At 38.7% G+C, this 22,973-nt stretch overlaps 1 protein-coding gene across 4 annotated transcripts in view; it reads right to left on the reverse strand.

The window, feature by feature from the left end:
• NCOA2 (nuclear receptor coactivator 2) overlaps positions 1-22,973 on the reverse strand; it is a 271,269-nt gene that overhangs the window by 156,426 nt on the left and 91,870 nt on the right. For all 4 annotated transcript variants that reach the window (XM_059994746.1, XM_059994742.1, XM_059994747.1 and 1 more), the window contains exon 2: positions 14,629-14,685. The gene's annotated coding sequence lies outside the window, so the exon portion shown is untranslated. The remainder of the gene's footprint in view (positions 1-14,628; positions 14,686-22,973) is intronic.

The following is a 22,973-nucleotide window of genomic DNA, read 5'->3' on the forward strand; positions in this document are numbered from 1 at the left end:
ATACCAATACAAAATAATGAAGCTTTATAAGGGGTGGGAGGTAATACAGAATGTCCATGGACCCAAACAAATTACTAAGTGTGTACGTGCACATGTTATTTTCTAATTTCCTTTTAGGAGAGTCTATTTAACAGGAATGTAAAGGAATAATATTATTATTTAATTCAGCATCTCAGCATGGGGTTCATGTTAATGTAAGTTCATGATATCCAACTAGGTGCATATGGATTGATTATAAAGATTAATAAAGGGCTTCCCTGGTGGCGCAGTGGTTGAGAGTCCGCCTGCCGATGCAGGGGACAAGGGTTCGTGCCCCGGTCTGGAAGGATCCCACATGCCGCGCAGCGGCTGGGCCCGTGGGCGATGGCCGCTGGGCCTGCGCGTCCGGAGCCTGTGCTCCGCAACGGGAGAGGCCACAACAGTGAGAGGCCCGCGTACAGAAAAAAAAAAAAAAAAAAAAAAAAAGATTAATAAAGATACCAGGCACATATCAACTAATACAAAACACTTATCAAAAAGGGGCTAGAGGGGGCTTCCCTGGTGGCGCCGTGATTCATAGTCCGCCTGCCGATGCAGGGGACACGGGTTCGTGCCCCGGTCCGGGAAGATCCCACATGCCACGGAGTGGCTGGGCCCGTGAGCCATGGCCGCCGAGCCTGCGCGTCCGGAGCCTGTGCTCCGCAACGGGAGAGGCCACAACAATGAGAGGCCCGCATACCGCAAAACAAACAAACAAACAAACAAACAAAGGGGGGCTAGATAGGCAACAGGATAACTCTCCAAAGGACCCCATCTTTACTACTAAGTAATTACTATGAAATTAGGCAGGTCACTGGATTTCTTTTTTCCCAATTGTAAAACCTCCCTCGCATAAATCCCATGATTCTTTCAAAATCAGTAATGACAGCGTCAGCTGGCTAGTGCTGAGTCTGGTATAATATTGAACCTAAGTGATAGGATCCACTTCTGATGTGCAGTGCTATCCAGAGTGATCCCAGGGTCCCAGTTTTCTAAAATACTCATGTACTCACTTTGTGTGTGTACACTGTGTTTGTTCACTTGAAACTGGATTTTCATTTTCACTCCAGAAGGCCCCACTAGCAGGGCTGGGCACTGAGAATAAGAGTGGTGACAGGCAGAGCCTACCCTCCAGCACGCAGGTTCACGCAGACTCAACTCCAGATCAACTAGTTCCTCCTCTAGTGAACACGTTCTGTGTCTCAATGCCAACTGTTAACTTACTAACCTAGATCATCCATGAAATTGAGAAAAGGCTTCCAGAGATGTTCTAGGCAAAAGTCAGAGAACTACCGGGGAATTTATGCCAAATATCAGAGTCGTTGTTTCAGGGATACGTCACTCAAACTACTGCATCTCTTTTCCTCTACCCCTAAAGCATCTGTAACACCCAAATGACATGTATTTTAAATGGTCATCATGGTTTTTGTTTTTGTTTTTTTTTGATTAACTGCAGGGTCACAATGGATTTCTCTTTGTAATCTTCCAGATTCTGACATACTGAGTCCAGGAAAAAGAAACAACATGCCCAAGGTCTCACAGCCACCAGGCTGGGACCACCCCTGGGAGCTGCCCGCAGGCTCCTGGGCATGTTGGTTTTACTTGTGCCTTTTCTAATGTAAGCCACACAGATCTGAGGACTGAGGCTTAACTTTTTATCTGCTATAGCAACTGCTAGAGCAATCAGTAAAAAAAAAAAAAAAAAGCATTAGAAGTCTTTATGTGGGGACTTCCCTGATGGCACAGTGGTTAAGAATCCACCTGCCAATGCAGTGGACACAGGTTCGAGCCCTGGTCCGGGAAGATACCACATGCCGCAGAGCAACTAAGCCCGTGCGCCACAACTACTGAGCCTGAGCTCTAGAGCCCGCGAGCCACAACTACTGAGCCCACGTGCCTAGAGCCCGTACTCCACAACAAAAGAAGTCACTGCAGTGAGAAGCCCACGCACTGCAACGAAGAGTAGCCCGTGTTTGCAGCAACTAGAGAAAGCTTGTGTGCAGCAATGAAGACCCAATGCAGCCCAAAAAGTCTTTATGTGGTCTACCTGGCAAACATTTAAAATTAAAGACAACACTGCTAAAATGACATTTCCTGATATTATGTCAAAGCATAATATTCGTTTAATTTGGTGATATTTTGAGTGATTTTTCTTTCTCTTTCTCCCAAGCCTGCTCTAACAAATTTAGAAACATGAATGTTCAAAAAGTACTCCCCTGGAATAAATGAGTGACCGACGGCCCCCGCTTTTAAAAAAAAAATCACTCTCTCCATCTCCTTAGTAGATGACTGCCAACAATGGCAACACCTCTTGACAACGGTAATGTACGCCAGAAATGTGATGAGAGGCTGAAAAATGTGATGAGAGGCTGAGCAAATGATTATTTGCTAGAGTCTAAAGGTGACATGCTTATTCACTGTTCAAACCTCTTTTTGTGCTTTCATCCTCAGAATCTCTAGACTGTGCTCCCAACTGACAATGTGTGCAAAGCCCTAGTTGCGAGCAAATTTTAAGAATAACTGTCCTCCTCTTTCTCTTTCTTTTCTTTCTTCTCCCCCTAGAGGAGGCTTGATAGGATGTAAGCAGAGTAGGTGAAAAAGTAATCACAAAGGAAACATATATGAAAAGTAAATTTAGTAGAAATACTCAAATGATTTTCAAGAGGGAGAAATCCTAGGAAATAGATTTTTCAGGTGTTGACGCATGATTTTTTAAAGGTTTCTGGCCCTCATCATATTTATTTCTTCTTAGAAGGCTAAAAAGGAAAGACCATAATGGGAAGGGACCTCTACTCCCTGGGCCACCCTATCCCATCTCCATTTTGTCTGTTACCAAATGCCTGATCAGATCATTTGCGGTTAACTTGTGAGTATCGTTTCCTAAGTGATTGTATGTATGTATGAATGTGTGTGTGTATGTGTGTGTGCTATTAAAGATGATTTCAACTGATTATTGGGCTGTTACTCAGGAAAGAAGCCTTGCCTCTACCCTATGGCAGTATGAGTTAAGACTTTTAAGGCTTAAAATAGACAAGAAACACCAGCAGGGAAAAAAGATAGAGAGGGTAGAGTCTATGGCCTGGACAATAGGTAGAGCTCAGCTGGGAACTGCTATTGAGATGCTGATCTGAAATTTTCAGAAATGTAACTCAACCTAGACTAGGAACAGGAATCAGAGAGATGAGGAATAGAAGCAGACGATGAGGGGAGGGAGGAAAAGGAGGAGGATCAAAGCTAACTTTTAAAAACAATGTTCTAAATGCTAGGCATTGTTCTAAGCGCTTTATGTGAATAATCTCAATACAACAAAACCGCACAGCAGCAAAAGAACAGATGTCTTAGGGAGGTAAGCAGGTGGAATTTGAACAGAAGAACACATAAGACTCAAGTTGGTATTAAGAATAAAGGGCGGGCTTCCCTGGTGGTGCAGTGGTTGAGAGTCCACCCGCCGATGCAGGGGACGCGGGTTCGTGCTCCGGTCCGGGAAGATCCCACGTGCCGTGGAGCGGCTGGGCCCATGAGCCATGGCCGCTGAGCCTGCGCGTCTGGATCCTGTGCTCCGCAGCAGGAGAGGCCACAACAGTGAGAGGCCCGTGTAACGCAAAAAAAAAAAAAAAAAAAAAAAGAATAAAGGGCCCTCAAGGTAGACTTTACTTCTGTAACTCTGGACCTTCTCTGTTCTCTCTGGCCAAGGTATCTGCAACTGACTACTTGTAAAAAGGACATAATATCCTTATATTAAAGCATTAACCATTAAGCATTTTTTACACCTCTTCAACAAGAGGTATTCTTCAGTTAGACAATATATCAGATATAATTTATTAAACTCTAATAGAGAAATTAAAATCTAAGAATTTACTCAGTACTTTGTATAAACCCAAGTGTTATGACTTCCTCCCAATCATCTAGAGCAGGGAAATTTACAATCTAGTTGGGTTAGGCCTGGAACGTGGTAGCCACTGCATTCTCAGGACACTTTCAGCTAAGATTGTAACTAGCAGTTATTTTTCTGTCTTTGCGGCAATTGAGTCCCATCAACAAAAGATATCCTGTATCTGTTTCATTTCTAGCTACTCCTGTTGTAATGATCTAGAATACACAGGAGGGTTGTAAATGTCACAGCAAGATAACCACAAGGTCAAGAGCACCAAGAGAGGGACAGCGATGGGCCCAGTGTCCCTTACCTTCCCACACTGTGCACCTGCTACAATACCTTATTTTACATTCGTTGTTACATTGCTTTGTAATCCCATTTATGTAACTTAATGTTTGTTTTCCACTTCTCTTCCTACATAAAAGATGTGGGTGGAACAAAGACCAAATATATCGCTTCTGTACACCTGAAACATTCCTACTTTACTCTGTGCACAATAACTCTGTGCTCCAAAATGATTACAGACCGAACTGGAAAAGACCGTTGGTCAGCCGGGGAGTAAAAAACAAACCAGAGCTTCACTTAATCAGGAATTTCCATTTGCATCACTAGAGGTGGCTACGCTATATGTGAAAGAGGACAGAGTGGGGAATATAAAGTCCCAGCTTCAAGGTCTGGAGCTACCTGCCTCCCTATATGGCACTGAGTAATCTCCATGAGCCTCAGTGATTTCACGGATAAAATGCAGACAATTTCTCTCACCAAGTCGATGGTAGTAAGAATTTGATGAAATAATATATATATTAAGGTATAAGATATATTAATATATATATTAATGTAGATATGCAAGAAAAGATTCCTTCTTAAAACTCCTTTATATTCTGATTTATAAAAATATTTCTACATTTTATTTTTAAAAGATGTGGTCAAGTCGTTACTAGAGGGCATATGAAAGAAAAAATTTTAAGAGACTACTAACAACCATGAGTTACGAATACAAATAAAGACTCAGAATAAAAATTTTAAGGGTAGATTTAATCAGTGCTTTAAGAAACAGCATGAATTATTAAAACACTGAAACCATATGTTACAGTATTAATTAAATTATTTTGTATTTGCTTAAAAAACAGCTTGAAAAGAGAAAAAGGAAACTGGCAGCTGCGAATAAAGTAAATTTGAGGTGGTAAGTAATTAAAACTTCTTTCTGTGTTCATCGTGAATACTGTTAATTATATCACAAAAACTCATAAGCACCTAAAAACACTAAGCACGGATCCTACTGGGAACCTGTGTAAAAAAAACTGGGAGAAATCTGAGAGGGAGGGTAGCCTAATTTTTAGACATTTTATAAAATGTAAATGCCACATCTGTTCATTTAGATTATGATTATCTAAAATATAATACAGTCAACATGAAATAGAAACTGTTCTTCAATATAAATTAAGCTTTTTGTAAAGTAATTGAAAGAATTCTCTAGTCACTCTTAGAAATATAATTTTTTCTAAATAACTGAAATTTGGTTTTGAATGGAACATTTTCTCTTTGTGTGAAAAGGTCATAGGATTTCTTAATATGGGAAGTCCAGGAAATTCCTTTTTTTTTTTTTTTTTTTGCGGTACGCGGGCCTCTCACTGTTGTGGCCTCTCCCGCTACGGAGGCACAGGCTCCGGACGCACAGGCTCAGCGGCCATGGCTCACGGGCCCAGCCGCTCCGCGGCATGTGGGATCCTCCTGGACCAGGGCATGAACCCGCGTCCCCTGCATCAGCAGGAAGACTCTCAACCACTGCGCCACCAGGGAAGCCCTAAGGTTATTTTTAAAGACAAGAACATGAAAAAGTAAGTGAGGTAGCCCTTTCCCCATCCATTGAAACAGAATAACCCATGTTAATAAAACATCTAAATCCAAATCCCACTGAATGAATTATCTGTGTAACCTCATTTGAAGCCAGCTTAACGTAATTTCTGTGACCTGCATTTCCCTTTATTAATTAATGTCAGATAATCATTTCTGATATGGTATACAATTTAGCAACTTTGTGGGCCGCAGACCCCCAGTGGGAGCAAGGGGACAGCACGTACAACGCTAAGCCTTGTCATATTCTTTCCCATACTCAGAAGGTTGGCTCGAAACTTTATTTTGAAATTACTATCTCTTTGTTTTGTTTGGATGGTCCGTTTATTTGTTCTTTATTTTTTAAAAGAACAAACATTCACAGGCAAAAGACTACCAATGACACACTGGGTTTGATTTCCAATTCTGCCTCTAACTAGCTAGTTAAACTAGGTGCACATCACTGGGTAAGTCACTGGACTTCTCAGTGGTTTCTTTCCCCATCTCTAAAGCGAGATCATAACAGCAGCTACTAACTAGGCTTCATCTGAGGGTTATGTGGATCATTATGGGAAGAGCTTAGAACACTACCTGGCTCATAAGAACAATATGTACACTAGAAATTATAAATGATCTTTCAGTTCCAAGAACTTTCTATTACATTAGTACTAGGATTAAAACAGGATCTGTGTTGATAATACTTGGTTCCACATTTATGTCTCTGTACTGAAACCCACACTGCTGACTGGCCTATAACTATGACATTTAATCAAATATAAGTAAACTGTACATTCAATTAAATAGATGACTAAAACATTTAAGCCTTAATTTGTGTTCATGTCCTACTTTCTACCTGTTTGGGGTCCCCTCATAATTATCAGTCTTTGGTAATATAGTAATGTTCTTTTAAATAAAACAAATTTATATATCTAATGACACACTGACACAGAAAAGCTACATGCCCATACATGGGCAGCAGTAACGTTAAAAATGTTCTATGAACAAAGAATGAAAAAAAAAAAAAGAAACAATGACATGTTGCTCTATATAATGAAAAAAATATTAATGACGTAGGATGAGTCTAACTCAATTTCCTTCATATTCCTGATTCTCATCTTTTGAGCACTTCTGACAAAATTCATTTTGTAGTATCTGATGGGACCAGTTAATCAAGTTTCCTTTTCTGAGATAAGAATCATTTTCCTCAACTAATATAGAAGGTGGCACAAAATGTCTTTGCAATTGTTACAAGATTCAATTAAAAGCAGATGAGTTGAAAGACACAAAGTTCTGTTTCACTACAGACATTATGGCTCAGGATATAAAATTTAAATGCTTTGAAAATAAAAAGTGGTTTAGTCTTGACTTCAATCAAAGAGAATTTAGACATGATCAAAACATACTTCAATTCCTGACACAAAGCATTTATCCAGAGTTCAAATGGATACAAAACATGTAAAGGCCAAGAAACATGTCTTGCCAAAAGTAATAGTAAATGTTTGTTTTTCCTTTTCTCTCTACCCCTCAAGGTAACCTACATTTATCACTACTTCAAAACACTGTGAAAACTTTACCTCATGAAACCTCATCGTAGTATATAAACAAATGATCAGGTATGTTATTTTCATAATCAGCCCTTGAAATTTAGTAGGAAACAGGACCCTTAATCAACAGAGACCTCAGGAAAAGTAATGATGACAATAAAAAAACACTGAAGTAGAAATACCATAAGCCAAAGATATCAAATTTATGGGAATAAACAGATAATACGTAAATGCCTCCTATTTTCTATCCCTAGGGTCAGGAACAGTCAAGAAGTAAGTAAGCTCCTTGGTGTGGCATTCCTGGGTCCCTCAGGACTCGAGGACGGCCACCTCGAATATCCGTGGGGACTGCTGCTAGCACTGCAGGCAGCATTTGGCTCTGGGGCTGAATGGCTTTGATGACAGCCACTGTGCTGTGAAAGGTTTCGGAGAAAAAAAAATTAAAAGATGGGAAACAGATAAATATAGTGAGCACACATTATGGTTTAAAGCAATAGGCACTGGCATTTAGGATATGCTAAAATCAAAATACATTTAAAAGATAACAGCACTGGGCTTCCCTGGTGGCGCAGTGGTTGAGAGTCCGCCTGCCGATGCAGGGGACACGGGTTCGTGCCCTGGTCCGGGAAGATCCCACATGCCGCGGAGCGGCTGGGCCTGTGAGCCATGGCCGCTGAGCCTGTGCGTCCGGAGCCTGTGCTCCACAACGGGAGAGGCCACACAGTGAGAGGCCCGCGTACCGCAAAAAAAAAAAAAAGATAACAGCACTATGTTACAAAGGCTAAGATTTTATGTTTTCAAAAGACACTTTAAAGAGAAAGTTTGAACCAGATCTTGACATATAATATAAATATGTCAGCGAACGAGTTCAAAGAAGTAATAACTTACCTGTTAGACCATAAAGATTTTCTGAAACGTTGGGAATATTTTGAAGCAGCATCAACAATAAACATCTAACTTCTACATTAGAGAAAAATGTTAATGTTCCAAAGCATCTAGCTTCAAAGAAAATCGAAAACCAAGATTCCACTGGGCTAATAAAACAAAGTCTACTATTGTATATAAATAAAACTCATAAAACCAACCTAATTTGTCTAGCAGATGTTTTAAGTCAAAGGAATTTTCCATTTCCATTCCATTCAAATATAAGAGCATGAGTAACCACCAAATAGTTTTCAAAATACATTAGTTCAAAACTATCTTCTATTTTCACACTCTATCTTATAACCTAGGAAACAGCTCATTTTCTGGACTGTAATAAAACCGCCACATCAAAGGCAGAATTAGAAATCTAGATCAAATCGTCTTCTCAGTGACAAAGAACTGAAAGAAACTGCGAAATAAACTGTTTCCTCCGGCCCCGGCTTTCTCTATTCTAACTTAAGCTACCAATTCAATAATTATGACACAGTTGTTTCTTCAAAGGTATTCTCTTATAGTTTAGGTAAAGACTTCAAAGTCTCAGTATTCATATAAGGCACTGGCAGGTCTTTTATAAGCTCTCGCACTCATCTGTCTGCTGAAGTTTACCCCAGCTCATCACACTCCTGCTTTTTCAGTCCTTTTCTCTTCTCAAGGAGGTACAGTAAAAACTGGGCTCCAATTCTGTGATACTGACAGCTAACAGACTTCCGGTCCTTTAGGCGGAGACCACAAAATTTTAAATGTATGATTTCTGCTTATGAAATTCATGTAACTGGCACCAGAAAGGTCAAAAGTGTGGTTTAAAGAAAGCAAAGTCTTCAACTTAATCAATTCTAAATTAATTCAATATTTTTGAATTTCAAAAATTAATTTCAAAAATTTCACTTCCAAAAGTGGTGAAGGCAAACAAGTCTACAGACTGTGGCCCCACAATCTCAACCCTGCATGGAGACATGCACTTAAGAGATCCTCCAAAACTGGAATACATGCATCTCTAGTATATGGTTAAATTCCTACTTAGCCATTATTGAATGCTACATAGTTCTTCCTCTCCCTTGGATCTTTTTGGATGGGCAGGCAGAAGTGTAGCTGTGACTAGAACAAAAAATATATTTCCACCGATTGTAGACACCCATGAATCATTCATGAAGTAACAAAACAAGGCTTAGACAACCTAATGCATGAATTAGGTTAAAATCACAAGTTGCAACATTTACTGTTAAATTCTCTGGTTATGTCTTGTTTTTCTGAGTCTCAAGGTAGCAAGAGAAGTCTTCAGTGGAAATCTCTATATCTTAATGGCAAAGAATCACAGAAAAGAAGAAAAAAAAGGGAGGGAGGGAGGAAGGAAGGAAGGAAGGAAGGGAGGGAGGGAAGGAGGAAATGTAATTCATTTTATAGATATGGATAATTTTATAAATAAATGTTTAATTTATCCCTTACATCTAGATGTTATGAACAGTGGAGAATGACATAAATGATCTGTGCTTCAAACATAAACTATGAGGTGTTTAATGAAAGCAGCCTGATTTTATTCGCTCTTTTCTCTTTAAAGGAAATTCTGGCAAGGTCAGCTGACTCAAATTCAACACCTGTCTAGAAAATAACATGTATCTGTCACTTTCTTCCAAAATGAAAATGAAGGGCATAGCTAAAACACCTAATAACTGACCCCAAATCAAATGCCATGTATTTGTTACTACGGTGGCACAGATATGAAATTCTGCTTATCACAGACCTTCTCCCTAAAGCTAACAACTCTACTATCCAGGTAAGTAGAATATACAAGTTTGAAATGAAATCTAAAAGCAATAACAACAACAAAAAACAAGGCAGGAGAATGTACGTTTTATTAACAATCTGCAGCCCCTTCTCCCCACTCCCGGGCACGCACACACCTGTACTACAGCACAGAAGAGCACAGCTGAGAAGCCAGAGTCCACTTGTTTCTCAGAAGATTCTGGCTCCAGTGCCACTTCCTCTAAGACACGCTAACTCGAAAGATCTACACAAGGTACAGACTGGCAATACTCTTAATTATAATTATTTCCAAAGAATACCAGCGATGCTGATAGGAGTCACACTTAGAATTTTTCAATTAAAAAAACACAGTGCTCTCACAGTGAAATCTCTCTACACTGAATCCCAATTTACGATCCAAGAAACATCCTTATGAATTATCTAAAAAAATGATGCTTGAGAACTGCTGTAATTCTAAATCTTGCAATTCTAGCATTTGGATGAGCCAAAGAAACCAGGTTCTGCCGTATTTCTGGTAAATCTTTTAGCAATGCACTACGCTTACATCACTTGGCCTGGCTGTGCCTATGGAAATCGCAATGCCGCTGTTCTACGTGGAGACTGCCTGGATTCTGGGACTGTCTCAACCTCACCTGGCACAACACACCTATCTCACGAGGCGTGTACCTGCCCAGGAGCACACTTTGGAAGCGCAGGTAACGCCATGCAAACAAAACATCTGCTTAGGAGGGACGGCTTTTGTTGCTGTTGCCTTGACCTCTACTCCCATGGATAGATTAAGGCTTTTAGTAGAAACAGACATATAATTCAGAAAACAAGGCTCAGTTTTTTCTTTAAGAGAAAAATCAGAAAGCCAAAATTCAGCGTAAAAAGAACAAGCACGGAAATATGGCGTTAAATTGGCACAGATACTCCTTTTCCAGTTTAACAATCTTTGGTAGTTATTCTTTATATTTCCCATAGCACTCAGAACAGACTAATACGAGATAAATAATTAATCTTCTGAAAGAACAGAGAGTCAAAAGGAAGGAGGATGGGTAAAGGGAAAGAGGGAAGAGAGAAAGGAGAGTTAATGGTGCTGAATGAATGTAGTTTTATGGGGAAAACTAAGCCAATGTGTTTACATGAATGTGTGCATAAAAAGAGGAAAATGGAAGAGTAAAAATGCTTTAAAAACTGGCCTGTCATACAGTTTCCAACTGTGGCTTTGTATTAATAACACCCACTGGAAGATAATTTCAACCCACCAGTAAGCCTATTTTGTCCTGACTTCAGCAGTCCATTCTACATACAAGGAGCAGAGGGTTCCATCCAGGGGGGCTAGGATTAGGATCCTCGTCTGAATAGCTAAATGACTGAGGGCATTTTGTCAACTGTCAAAATATTTATTTTCCAAATCACAGTGCCTACCATGCTGACATCTGAAGGAAACAGCACAAAAACAGCAACACAACTAAATGCTGGCAGATTTCTGCCTAAAGCAAAAGAGATATAGTTAAATCTACTAAATTTTGTTTAGAATAATACTGATTTTCAGGGGACACTGCTCACAATCTCAGATTTGTAGCTCAAATCAAGCTGCCCGTCTTCATGGGAATTTATACACTCTCAGTTAAATCAGACACCTAATCACAAATCTTCTCACATCTATGAACAAAGAGGGAATTCAAAATCCAACAACTATTCATTTGAAATGTACTTTCAATCATGCCATATCCAATATGGACATAATTTCTTTTATGTCTTGATATGTTTAATATAATGTTTAGTATTTAACAACAAAATGTATTAGTATCACAAGAAGTATATGATGCTTTATTGTACTTTGGAGAACTCTCTCTACAGGTTAGTATTGAAGAGTTGAGCTCTACCCAGTATGTGTGAACAATTCTTCACTCACCCATGTCACCCTGTCCTCTCACCCCAGATATCTCTAACATAGAGAAAATGTACTTATAAATAAATCCAAAATATATATGAATCCACAGTGAGTTCAGGTTTCCATGGCAAAGGGAAAATTACATTTCAAGGCTATACTGTCAAATAGATTTATCTAACACTTGCTCCTGTTTTGACTATCAATTCCGACAAAATTTTATTGGCCAACTTTAAAAATGCTTAAAATGTGAGACTGCAATGGAAACACTGATATAGCTGTAGATTAGGAAGCACAGTTCAGCCTGTTAAATAAATTTTGTCTTTTTAAATTCAAACTACAGAATTTCATTTCCCTATACTCAAACCTGGAATTTGCATTTACACTCACAGATAGAATCCCTAGGAAAGTGTGACGAAGCATACTTAATCATGTTTTCAAATCAAAATTTTAAGCTATATTCAACAACACTGCCTTCAAGAACATTTTGTCCACAATATTGTACATTTAAGATTCAAAATATTTCTATATAACATCTCCTACTCAGCCTTGAAAATAAACTAAACAAGGAAAGCTGAAATTATATTTGAACCAACCCTGCTCTACCTCAAAGCTATGTCACTTCGTTTCTTAAATAATTAAAATATTTCCCACAGAGACATAAATTATTACACCTTCCAAGATAAGGGTTCTAAGTAATTCTATAGTCACAATATTTCACACAACCTGTTCTCTGCAGGAAAAGTGATTCATCCAACAAACCACAGATGCCACTCACAACCTGAAGTTTCTAATATTGCAAGGGAGAAGGAATGCTGATTCATAGCATACCATGTTTATAACAAAAAAAGGAATCCAAATGGCTGTCTGCCATGTACCTGCCCCCCAAAAGTGAGTATGAAATTAAAGTGCCAAGGTAGAACTTTAAATTGTTTAGGTCATCATTAAATTTCAAATGAGTCATCATGTTTCAGTTTGAAATAAAGGTTAGCAGTTAAGACCTACTAATGAAATATAAGCAAAATAATATTTGATTTTAAAATTAATTTTTAAGTCCTCAAATATGAACATGATTTTCCTATACTACGTTTATTGCCACAAATATGCTCGTATGCAGGGCTATTTAGGCAGAAAATGGAGCTCAGGGGTTAAGATCAAAGTCTTCAGAGTGGCAAACTGCCACTTACTTGATATGACCTTGGGAAAGTCACTTAACCTCTCTCAGCTTCAATTTCCTTATCTGTTATTCTGAAGATAATGAAAAGCACTTATATAATGCCTGGCTCACAGTGAGGGAGCAATAAGTAGTAGCTGCTGTTATTAGTGTTATCGAAGGAGTCTCTGCAAATTGCATTTGTAAATTAGATGTGAATAAGAAATGGCTGTGTAATTCCTAAAATTTTACTTAAAAAAAAAGCCTAAAGTTCAGACTTAGTTCTTTTTATAAATGAAAAACCATGATGGCGGAAGGAGAAACCAATGCCTGAAGAAGGTGAAACAGATCAAAAAACAACACATACGAAAAACAAAAGACATGAACCCAACAGTAGCGACTAACATCCTGGAACACTTAAAGAAAACTGCCAAAGACAAAAGGAAATGGGTGGCTCCTTCGATAATGAATTCAAACATCAATACAGAGGGCAGAAAAATGACCCAAAATTCCCCCCAATCTACAAAAATAAAATAACCTAAGTAAATTACATTTTGTATGAAATGACAGGTAGTGGGAAATTTTTAGCTTATTTGGCTTTCAGAGATTAAAACTGGACAACTAATGTCAAATATGTTGGTACTTTGCGCTCCATAAAGATAACACAAAACATTTCCAAATGGTAGCATGATGGAGTAAGGAGGTGAGAAGCTCCCACATTTGCTTCAGGTTTACCCGTCACTTGATCCTAAGAACCTACTACGGTGGTGACAAAATAAATACAGAATTGGAAGCATTATCCTCTGAATTCTACCCTGATTAATCATACTTGAGTACATAAAATATGTAACACAGGTAATTTCTCTGAACATTTATGAGCGATATACTCAAAGTATCTGATATAAATTCATATTTAGAAATAAGTATAAGGAGCTATTTCTATTTTGTATTTACAGATGCAGAGTTCAATTACTCTGTATATAAATAAATTCTTACTATGTATTACCCAATAATTACGGTAACAAACGCTTATTCAGTCTTTCCCATACAATAAACACTATCCTAAGGGCTATGGATACTGTTTTCAATAAGAGAAAAATGGCCCCAATGTTCATGGAGCTTATATTCTAGTAGGGGAAACTAAAAATAAGAATACATCACATGATCATAAACATTATGATAAAAATAAATCAGGGTTGTGTGATAAGGAGTGATTGAGAAGCTATTTCAGACTGGTTGGACCAGAAAGGCCTGCTCATTAAATCTACCCACATAAGACTGAAATTTGATGCCAAAATCTATAGCAAGCAATTTTTAATTTACATATAAAAATAAATGCAAACATTTTGCTAGGCTAGGAAATGATAATTCACCTCATCCAATGGGTAAATGTAAACTCTTCCCAAATACACACAGTAAACACTGATAAACAGATATGGTCATTTTACCTCCAAATACCATTTCCAATACATTCATAGTGAGTTTTCATAATAAAACAAATGTAGACAAATATACAACACTTTTAAAATTTATATTCATTTTACTTACGTATTATTTTGCTAAACTATAAATAGTATAATTTTAAATGTTTGATTTTACTTAAAAATCAAAATATACCAACAGAAAAGCTTACTTTTAAACTCACCTGTGCCTGTACACAGTGCAGAAGATCTATAAAGTTGTAGCCAAATCCAAGAGAAATCTGCAATATAAAGAAACAAACAAATATGAATAAAAAATGCAGAATCCGGGTTTCCCTAGTGGCGCAGTGGTTGGGAGTCCGCCTGCCAATGCAGGGGACACGGGTTCGAGCCCTGGTCCGGGAAGATCCCACATGCCACGGAGCGGCTAGGCCCGTGTGCCACAACTACTGAGCCCATGTGCCACAACTACTGAAGCCCACGTGCCTAGAGCCCGTGCTCCGCAACAGGAGAAAACACCACAATGAGAAGCCCGCACACCGCAAGGAAGACCCAACACAGCCAAAAATAAATAAATAAATAAGTTTATTTAAAAAAAATGCAGAATCCTGTTAGACTCATTAGAGTGGATGTGATTTTTTACAACCAATATACAAATAATACTCATTAATAACATCTCTCCATTAAATTGCATGGTAAATCGAGAAGACGACCTGCTACCTTACTTCTATTTGTACAAACTAATGTAAGACACATAAGGCTACATTTCAGTGTGAATTATGAGGTGTCTACCCAACAAATTTTGAGTGCCCGCCGTAACACTTATTACACTTCCTGGTAGCTGCCTGTCTAATCACTAGCACTGAAAGCTGAATAAAAGCAGAGGACGCCTGAGCTACCCATTTCCACACTGCACTCCTAGCCCAATGCCCAGCCCATAGTAACACAGTACACAGGAAATGTTTGCTGAATGAATGAATGAACAAGTTAATTAATTAATTAAGTTCACATACTGATCTTAATTTGCTGTGATTTATAGTTTGCCTATATGGAATAGAAAGGCTTGAAATTATTGAAATAAAAACCTATGTCATGATTGCTTAAACAAAGACGTTTAAAAGTGAATAATTCATCTCAAAAAAAAATCTTGTGTAAAATGATGTAAAAATGATGCTATAGGGAATTCCCTGGCAGTCCAGTGGTTAGGGCTTGCTGCTCTCACTGCCAGGGGCCCGGGTTTGACCACGGGTCAGGGAACTAGGATCCTGCAAGTCACGTGGTACGGCCAAAAAAAAAAAATGATGCTATATATGACAATTTGCATGAGTAAGAGTGGATAAGAAAAGGAAGAACTGAACATTTTCAATAATGAGGGCAACCAAGATTCATCTGGGTGTGTATCTTTGAGAACAAAGAACTTAGCCATGAAGGACTGTGCAGCACTTTCTCTGATCCACACAAGGATCACTTCCACTGTACCAAAGAAGTTTATTTATTTCCAAGATGCACAGTCAGTAATACGAACACAACCAACATGTGCCTATCATATGTTATGTGGATTAATGTTTACCACTCTTGTGTATATTATGGACCTAAGAAAAACTGCCTGACTGCTACTAGTAGTAGTATGTCTTTATTTTAACTAATATGTACTACTAGATTTAATCAGCTTCAAGGAATGTTTTTACAACTGCATTTTTTTCCTTCAGGTGACACCAATCAGTAATAATTCATACTTTGATTCATTATCAGACTTAAGAGTATTAACTTTCTGATGCGCCCTTTACTCTTTAGAATAATAAATAGAACCTAATAGTAGAAAAAAGCTAATGTTAATTTAATAACCCAAACTGCCATTTTTTTCTAGGGCACCAGCAACATCTGATTTCATAAAGGGGAAAGAAATGGGAAAAAAATGCATTTTGGTTTTTGCCAGGACCTGATCAATCTGGAGACCATCACAGGTAAAGAAATGCAGCTAGGGTATTAGGCAGAGATGATTCATGAAAAACAAAAGGAAATCTGTATGCAGATAAGAGGTTATCGCAGTAAATAAAACAAATGGGTTCTCCTCAAGTGGCAGCCTGTGAGTGGTGAGCAGTAAACTGTTACGTAACAGGGGTCATCCATTCTTTCCAGCACTGCCGGCCTACTTAAGCCCATTCTAATTCTATACCAACAACTAATGTGCTCGAGGACATCACACTATGCAACAGTCAACAGTTAAAAACTTGTGATGTGAGCGTGAATGATGATATTAAACAATTATTGCTTGATCTATACCACTCAGAAGGTTTTTATGAATGTGCTAATATAATGAGGAAAAAGTGCTAATGAATCCAAACTAAAGTAAGATACACAGGGACATGAAGATAGAAGATGTGAATCATTTCCACAGTATAGTATGATACCTCGGTGTAACATTTTAAACCAGAAGAATTAACAAAATACTTATAAACATAGAATTATAAAATGTTTTCTAAGTCACTAAAGGAAAAAAATAGCTATTTAAAGCAGAAGTACGGGCACTGACCACCTATAATAAATCGGCATCCCCCTTCTCATCTACGAGTCCAGATAGCTTTCAGGAAGCTACTTTAGGAGTTTCAAGAGATGGAGAGGGGAAGACCGCCCTGGGCCTTCTGTCACCGGCAGACTGACAGAAGGAAAGACAGGAACACTGCAAGAAAAGGCAGGGATACACGCATGTCGTCCTTTTCTCTCTTACTACCACTACTATTTCCAATGTATAAACTAAAGAGATACACCTCCTCTCCATGAAGAGGGCCACCTGGAGCAGTTGAGAGAACCTAGGGTTAAGACCATCGAACAGGTGAGGTTTCAAAACCTGGCTTTCTCATGTGAATACTGCTGCTGTTAATATTGTTCCATCACTAGCAGCTGCTTAGGTGTGTGACCTAGGAAATGTTATTATGGACTCAACTATAAAATGAGGATGATGATGTCCTCTTCGCAGCACCTTGGAAGTATCAAATGAGATAATTACATAAAGCACTTGGTACATGGTAGGCATTACACATAATTATGATTATGGCAAGTGTGATCCTGCTAAATGCTGCTAGCTGAGACAGGTAACTCAATAAAGTGACAGGTAATGTCAGGTCTACCCTACCCGAAGTAAAACTGATTTTCCCTGAGATGTCTTAATAGTGTCATCTGCCCATAACCACCCAGACGATGTATAAACAATGAGCCTGCTGGGAAAGTTTTGAATGGGGACCACTTTAAGACTACACCAAAAGCTGAAAGATACTACCCGACTTCAACTCTTACAATAAAGTTATAATAATCAAAGCAGTAGGGTACTGGCATAAGGATAAACGGAAGAGAACAGAGTCCAAAAACAGGCCCACACATTTATATCAATTCATATTCAACAAAGGTGGTAAAGTAATTCAATGAGGAAAGGGCAGTCTTTTCAATAAATGGTACCAAAAACTGATTATACATATGGGGGAGGGGGAAAGAACCTCAACCTTTACCTCGCACCTTGTATAAAAATTAACACAAAACAGACAGGATGATAGGTCTAAAAGTAAGAACTAAAACTACAAAGCTCGTGGAAGAAAGCACTTGGAGAAAATTATTGTGGATTAGGCAAAAAAATTTTAGGTATGACACCTAAAGGCACAGAGGAAAAAAAAAATTTTAAAGACCATAAAAGAAAAAAACAAAATTGAATTCCTTTAAAATTAAAACTTTTGCTCTTCAAAAGAAATCATTTAACAAATGAAAACACAAGCTAACACAACACTGTAAAGCAATTATACTCCAATAAAGACGTATTAAAAAAAAACAACAGAATAGAAAGCAAAAAGCCACAGACTGAAAGAAAATATTGGCAAAATAATTATCTGATAACATACATGTATTTAGAAAATATAAAGAGCTAAATATCTAATAAAGGATGTATATAGAATATATAAAGGACTCTTACAATAACAAAACAGATAATTCAACTTTTTTTTTTTTTTTCTTCTTTGCAGTACGCGGGCTTCTCACTGTTGTGGCCTCTCCCGTTGCGGAGCGCAGGCTCAGCAGCCATGGCTCACGGGCCCAGCCGCTCTGCGGCATGTGGGATCTTCCCAGACCGGGGCACGAACCCATGTCCCCTGCATCCATCCGTAGGCGGACTCTCAACCACTGCGCCACCAGGGAAGCCCCGATAATTCAACTTTTTTAAATGAGCAAAATATGTGAAGACATCCAATGTACACAAAAAAGTACTGAACATTAGTCATTAGGAAAATGGAAATTAAAACCAAAACAAAATACCATAGCCTATCCAACAAAATATCTAAAGTGCTGCCAAGGATATGGAGAAACTAGGACCCTCACAACTCATCCTTTGCTGGTGGGAAAGTGCAATGGTACAGCCATTTTCCAGTTTGGAAGTTTTTCATTATATAACCCAACAATTTCACACCAAGGTGTGTTTTCATTCCTCTTGGGGACAGATGACCATACAAAGAGTTGTACTTGAATGTTCCTATCAGTTAGATCCAGAATAGCCAAAAACTGAAAACGATTCAAAAGTTTATCAATTGGAGAATGAATTTTTCAGAATGTGGTACATTCATACAATGAAATACCACTCAACAATAAAAAGGAATGGATTCCTGATGTATGCTACAACATGAAAGGGTCTCAAAAAACATCTTGCTAAAGAAAGAAGCCAGACACAAAGACAACATACTGCATGATTCCATTTATTTGAAATTTCCAGAAAAAGCAAAACTACAGAGACAGAAAACAGATCCATAGTATCCTGGGTCAGGGAACACAAGGGGGGACTTGACCGAAAACGGACACATCTGGGGCGGATAGAATTATTCTAAAACTGGACTGTGGTGATGCTAAAGAAAGACGTATAAGAAACATGAGACACACAAAACTGTAAGAATTTACTAAAACTCTTCTTTTAATACACTTAAAATGGTATGCAAATTATACCTCAATTATTTCAATGGTTAAAATTTTTAAATCATTTTTTAAAATGTACTACCTCTGTGTCCCTGCTCTTTCTTCCTATGTGATAGCTAACTGTGTGAGTAAAGGGATCTAAGGACTAAAAGTAGTTCTAGTAGCAAATGGTGGTGTGAGCATTTGTCAAGTAGAGCATCAACTAGCACAAGTTACACATCATTACTTTGAGGCAGAAAAAAAAAGAGAGAGAAAGAAATCGGGACTGAGCCTACATCACTCATTAAAAAGATTGCTGGCAGCATTAAAGCTACAGGTTGTGATTTCTTTAAAAGCAGGAGAGGGACTTCCCTGGTGGCGCAGTGGCTGAGAATCTGCCTGCTAATGCAGGGGACACGGGTTCGAGCCCTGGTCTGGAAGGATCCCACATGCCACGGAGCAACTAGGCCCGTGAGCCACAACTACTGAGCCTGCGCATCTGGAGCCTGTGCTCCGCAACAAGAGAGGCCGCGATAGTGAGACGCCTGCGCGCTGCGATGAAGAGTGGCCCCCGCTTGCCGCAACTAGAGAAAGCCCTCACACAGAAACAAAGACCCAACACAGCAAAAATAAATAAATAAATGTTTTTTAAAAAAAGAATCCGCCTGCCAATGCAGGGGACACGGGTTCGAGCCCTGGTCCGGAAAGATGCCACATGCCGCAGAGCAACTAAGCCTGTGCACCACAACTACAGAGCCTGTGCACCACAACTACAGAGCCTGCACTCTAGAGCCCGCGAGCCACAACTACTGAGTCCATGTGCCACAACCACTGAAGCCCGCGCGCCTACAGCCTGTGCTCCACAACAAGAGAAGCCACCACAATGAGAAGCCCACGCACCTCAGTGAAGAGCAGCCCCCGCTTGCTGCAACTAGAGAAAGATTGCACCCAGCAACGAAGACCCAACACAGCCAAAAATAAAACAAATAAAATAAAAGCAGGAGAGAGTTAGGAAGAGATGTGCTCAATGTTTTATTTTATTTTATTATTATTTTTAATGAATAGTTATGAACAGAGCCAGAGGAAGGAAAGTAAGCCGGGAAGAAAATGAAGTGACATCTGTTATACTAGCTAAGAGAGTACTTTCTGACTAGTAGGATGAGGAGGGACCGTATCTTGCTGTTTTGGTTTAACACAACCACGAATAACAACAATAACTATCATTCAATGAACACTTATTTCATGAGAGCTCTGGGCAGAGGGCTTGAAACGTGTTACCTAATTTAATTTTCCTAACAACCTTATGAGGCAGGTACTGCCATTATCATCACTATTTTGTAGATTTAGAAACTTAACTGAAACGTGAAATACTTTGTCCAAGGCCACAGAGCTGATGTGGCAGCAAAGCCTGGATTTGAACACAGAGTCTGCCTGCTGAGTTCACGCATGCTCTTACCCGCTAGGCTATTACGGAAAGTTTGATAATGTTATCACTGTCGCCAACTTGATTTGAAAAAGATGGCCCAAAATGTGATCAGCCTAAAAACGGCCTCCTTGAGTTTTTGGTGTAGTGCCAATAAGAGCAGCATATTCCCCACATCACCCACCCCTGGCTGACACCTGTTAATAAATCATGACCTTATTTCTTCCTGACTCAAATGTAGCCTCACTATTTTCTCAAAGTTGTCACTCCAGTTAAAGGAAGTCATCAACAACAGTGTTGGTATGCAAATGAAAATATATTTGCAGACCGTAACAACTAACTTGATTTTTGATGGACAACAGAGTACATGGCACGTGCTACTGGAAAGAGATGACTAGCCAAAGGGGAGCCATACGGCCACCATACACCATGTTCCAACAGAGGTCCTATTATTGGTCTTCTTTGTTATTTAGCCAGCATCACCCCAGTCATCAAGCCAGTCAGACAGGTTGATAGAAATGAAGAGGACACATGGGGAAAGGAAGAAAAAAGCTAGAGGTACTGATCAAATTACTTGAGATTTTTCAACAGTCCCAGCCAAGCATATCTGAACATATACCCACTACAAGCGTAAACCCAAAATGTATGATTAATACAATAATTTATTTTTCCACTTTTTGCTTAAAAGCACAAAAACTCCCAAACAACTGAACATAAAACATACCCTTAACTCAGCATGTTTCAAATCATATAACATCAAGAGGAGAGCTATACCTTCAAAACTTAACTATGAGAACTACTTCAGATTACTGAACAGGACATGGTATTTAATATATATATAACATATATTTTATATAATATAAAATGTCCTAAAAAGTTTTAATGTAAAGAATGTGTACCACACATGCAAGGTAAAATTCTTTCCCTATTATTAAGTTAATGGTGCTAAAAATAACATCTAATCTACAGAAGAATAATTTATAAGTTAACTGATTAACTTCTATATATACTTCACACAAGCTTATGTTTTCTTTGTTTAAAGAGTTCAGACAATGACTCCTAACCAATGAAATTCTTTATACAAGGAATCTAAAACAATAAAACATATAACAAAAAAGACACTCACAGATATAGAGAACAAACTGGTGGTTACTGAGGGAGAGGAGGGAAGGGGAGAAGGGGCAAGATAGGGGTAAGGGACTCGGGCATATATCCAGAGAAAAACATGGTTTAAAAGGATACATGCACCCCAATGTTCATTGCCGCACTGTTTACAATAGCCAAGACATGGGAGCAACCTAAATGCCCATCGACAGATGAATGGATAAAGAAGGTGTGGTACATATATACAACGGAATACTACTCAGCCATAAAAAAGAACGAAATAATGCCATTTGCAGCAACATGGATGGACCTGGAGATTATTATACAAAGTGAAGTAAATCAGACAAAGACAAACATGACATCGCTTATATGCAGAATCTTAAAAAAAATGATACAAATGAACTTATTTACAAAACAGAAACAGACTCACAAACTTAGAGAACAAACTTATGGTTACCAGGAGGAAGGAGGGGGAGGAGGGATAGATTGGGAGTTTGTGATAGACATGCTACACTGCTACATTTAAAATAAAATGCCTGGGACTTCCCTGGTGGCGCAGTGGTTAAGAATCTGCCTGCCCATGCAAGGGACACAGGTTCGATCCCTGGTCCGGGAAGATCCCACATGCTGCAGAGCAACTAAAACTGTGAGCCACAACTACTGAGCCCGTGTGCTGCAACTACTGAAGCCCGCTCACCTAGAGCCCATGCTCCGCAACAAGAGAAGCCACCACAATGAGAAGCCCACGCACCACAACGAAGAGTAGCCCCCGCTCGCTGCAACCAGAGAAAGCCCGCGCGCAGCAATGAAGACCCAACGCAGCCAAAAATTTAAAAATAAATAAAATTAAAAATAATACTTTAAAAAAATAAATTAAAAAAATAAAATGCCTTTCTATGAAAATAACAAGGGGGGGGTAAGGGATTCAGAAGTATGAACTACTTACATATAAAATAAATAAGGATATACTGTACAGCACAGGGAATATAGCCAATATTTTAGAATAACTCTAAGTGGAGTATAATCTTTAAATATTGTGAATCACTGTTATACACATGAAACTTAATATTGTAAATCAACTATACCTCAATTTTAAGCGTAGAGATTTAATTTATGACT

This window comes from Delphinus delphis, chromosome 17, assembly GCF_949987515.2.
Source record: "Delphinus delphis chromosome 17, mDelDel1.2, whole genome shotgun sequence".
Classification (NCBI taxonomy): Eukaryota; Metazoa; Chordata; class Mammalia; order Artiodactyla; family Delphinidae; genus Delphinus; species Delphinus delphis.